We start from the raw sequence: 4,256 nt of genomic DNA on the forward strand, positions 1-4,256 counted from the left end.
GAACTGAATGGAAGCAGATATTCTGAGAAGCATGAACAGGATTGTAATGGCACCAGAGGATGTTGTTTAGTGGTTGCCATGGCAACAACACAAGACAGTAATTGAGACACACACACACACACACACACACACAAACAAACTTTGAGGATTTTGAGTACGACACTTCAGGCTGGAATCAAAATGTTGATTTTTCTCAGGTTTTAAAGTCTTCTGAAGCCATTGTACTAATAAGTATGGACATACAGCATACACACATATTCTGACAAACACGCACCCACACATGCATAAATACACACAATGTTACAAACGTTTAGTGCAAGTTCATCTACAGCCCTTAGGGTGCTCTCTCAGAGACTCTGCACCATGAGGTCTGACCTAAACAATGACAAAAGATTACACATATGCACACAAACTGTACACATGCATGCATGGTGCAGACACACTGAGACGAGTTGTGCTGCCTATTTGTGCATTTAAATCAGTGTTGTGAGGTGTAGGAGGCAATATTCATATCCATTAGAAACAGAGGGGTGAAAGCTCATGTAAGCACTGTGACTCAACACACATACTGGGGACACAGAGGAGCAAACACATTAGTAATGATGCTTGCTCAGGGCAGTGATGTGTCCAGTAGAGAAATAAAAATGTGAATGTATCCAAATGATCAAGTGCTTTATATTTTGACTGAATCCTACACAAGTTCATACAATTGGCAAGATGTTCTGAACAACTATTCCCCCCACAAAGAATGTAATGTCATTTTTTTTTTTTTTTTTTTTTGCAGGGCAGAGCACAAATGTGCTTCCCATTAGGATAAATAATGTAGATCTACATCTGCAGGAGATAAATAATACATCATTCAATCTTTTGTTTTCCCCCATTCCTCTTTAATCATATAAACCTTTTCTTCCCTTCCTCTCCTCGTATACTTTGTCACCTCCCCTCATAGAGTCTCACGGGTCAGTGAACACAAGTGCAAATGTGATGCAAATCTCAAAGCCACCCGTGTGTATATAAAAATATCTGCACTGCAAGATTCATGTGTCACAGAGAAGAACTGAATATAATACACTACACTGCAACGCAAAATAATGTAGTACAGTGTCCCTTCAGCTTATATTGTCATTTGCCCTGATGCTAATTCACCATGCAAATGTCACTGGTGTCTCATCAAAACAGCTTTGTCATCATAAATGCAGTGAGCTGATATGAGCATGATCTTTGATTGCCACAGTAAATTATTTGTTTCAGATCATACACAAATGTAATTACCAAAACCAGAGCACCATCATCCCACAACACCTGATTAAGAAGATGAGACAGCTAGGCTTCAACACCTCCCTTTGCAAGTGAGTACAAGACTTCTTCACTGGTAGGCCACAGTCAGCTACACCTCCAGCACCACCACACCGAGCACTGGTACTCCCCAGGGCTCACTCCTGTTCACGCTTCAGATGTAGGACTGCACTGTACCATCCAGCCATGCAAGTGTTGTTGATGACACAACAGCAGTGTTTCTTATCAGTAGCAATGAAGAACCTGCTTAGTACAGAGAAGGGATGGATGCCAGCATGATTGAAAGCACCACTGAGGCTGGAAACTGCACAGTGTGTTTGACCTTAAGACCTTACACCAAAAAGTGAACACATTTGAAAAGATCATCTGCATTTCTCCTGCATCCATATGACAAAGTTATGAAACACAATGTACCAGCAAGGCCCTCAATGTCACAATAGACCCCCTCACACCCCAGCCACAGCTTTTCTGTCCTGTTCCCATCCTCAGGTATAAAACTATCAAGAGCTCCTCTGCCATACTGTACAGAAGCTTCTATGACGCTGTGAGGACTCTTAGGAGCTCCAGCACTGAATGCCATGTTTTCATGTATGGAAATGATAATAAACCTGAATCTGAACCTGAATAATTTACAAGACGACTTTTCGGATTTGTTGATGTCACTGAGCACAAGACTCCATCCTCTGCCGTAATTCTGAAAAATATGTTTCCTGTTAGACATTTAGACTTATAAAGACAGATTACATCCTGTAAGTAAATTTTTCCTACAATATTTTCAATATATTGTTAAACTCATTTCAGCGAATAGCTGAAGACAATGATTCCAAGTTTTACTGCATGTACCCAAAATAATGCAGAACTGACTTCTAATTAGATTGTTATCATTTTATCATTTATCTATTTGTCTACAAAATCTTTCTCCACTGGCTGTTAACAGAGAAAAGATGACAGTAACAGGCAACAGTAACAGTGGCAATAGCAGAGAGTTCATAATAAACAATAATATAAGCCCTAAAAAGTGCACATCTTCAACAGCAGAAAACTAATCACAACTAAAGTACAATGTTAAGTTTGTTAGCTTAACTTGGTAGCTTTATTTTGTAATCATGCTACATTTCACTGGCTCTACTTTATGTTACAATCTGCTCCATGAAGCTACTACATGTTGGGATTAGTAAAGAAAATGTATAGAAGCAAACAATACAGTACAAGACTGATTCAATTAAGAATAAACCTGACAAACCTGCAGACAAGCTAATGTTCTGCCAAACCTTCTCTGAAATCTCTTTTTGTAACTGGAGATGAGCCCTACAACAGAAGGATGGTACAATACATTAATTACAGCCTACTCCAAGGTCTTATTGTTGTCTAAAGCAACTATAGACAACTTTATATACTTGTATTTAGGAAGTTATTATAAATTTTACAAGAAAAAAAGTTCATAGATTTGTACTTTCTATCCTACAGAAAGGAGCCGAGACATTATGTTGTCTGTCTTCTAGAAATTATGTTCATATACTAAGATGTTGTAGTCCCTATAAGTGGGCATTATATTAAAAATCTGATGATAAGAATGATAAGAAATATAGTGTCATTTTACTGACACTTTCAATATCAACATATTTGCAAATTGCCAGATGCTTTGATTGGTTGATTGATTTTGTACACTTGGCAACAACATAGAAGTCATAATAGGTTTGGGGATCTCCTGGTGATGTACAGGGCTGATGCAAAGCTTTGCAGAAATCTGACAGGAACAGGTTTGAGGTCAGTGTCTATTTCAGTTGCACTCTAATACGACTCAATACACATTAAGGACACAAAATTATGGCTGTGTGGTATTAAAGCCTTTTGAAGTCAAATATACAGTATATTAGTAAGAATAATACTGGTGGAATGAGTTGATAGACTAACAATGGGCAATAAATGTTTTGAGTTAAAATTAGTGGTCTTGTTGAAAGGACAATGGAAGTAAAGGGAGGCAGGAAAACAGCCTTTCCCTTGTCTGTGAAAACAAGAGAGAAGCGGTAAGAGGTGCACAATTCTGGCCAGTCCTGGCCATACATTATGACAGTCTGTATAAAATATCACCATCACAATATACCAAAACTGCAGCCATTCTTCTACCACCTCCATGGAGCTTATTCTTTCTATTTTTCACTACCACAATGATACAATATACATTGGACCACTGGATGTCTGACTGCACACAGGTTTGGTGTGGGGTTTGATTACTATTGAATGCATGCAGTTACTATAACAATTTCACAAGAGGCAAGACACCAGAGGTGCTGGGAGTGATGCCTGGTTGAACAATGGGGTTTTATAGACAGTGTCGCAAGGCTGATTTAGCTGCTGGTCCAGACAGAGTGTGTGTATGTATGTGTGTGTAGGCAGGGGAAGAATTTTATGAGTCTGACGGGGCACAGCGAAGCTTTCAGCCGAGACAGTGCCAGAGGATGACATCAGTTTGTCTTCCAAAGCGCACACATTTTACTTCCTTACTTCTGAGGACACTTGATGTTGACATTACGCAACTTTATGTCATTTTATGCTAAGGTTAACTTTGATTTGATTTGATTTATTCTTTCTTTCAAGCATGTAAAAACAGTTGATATGTCAACACACATACTTTTACACATATCCAACAAATGCTAATCCAATATCAATGTGCTTATACCTAGTACATGCTTGAATGGAGTAGGAAGAAGTCAGACTTATCCAGTCCTACCCCATGACATCATCTTACCATCATTGGTTTGCAAGCAGTATCTCTACATAAATAATTCTCTTCTACACCACACAAGTAATATACTAAAAAATTATAAGAGTGTTAACATTCTTACATAATTACATTCTTAAATAATTATCTTCTACACCACACAAGTAATATACTAAAGAATTATTACAGTATTAACATTCATACACCACACCCACAATGTTCCATCTAATTAATCATT

This window comes from Monopterus albus, unplaced genomic scaffold (genome assembly GCF_001952655.1).
Source record: "Monopterus albus unplaced genomic scaffold, M_albus_1.0 scaffold102.1, whole genome shotgun sequence".
NCBI classification, from domain to species: domain Eukaryota; kingdom Metazoa; phylum Chordata; class Actinopteri; order Synbranchiformes; family Synbranchidae; genus Monopterus; species Monopterus albus.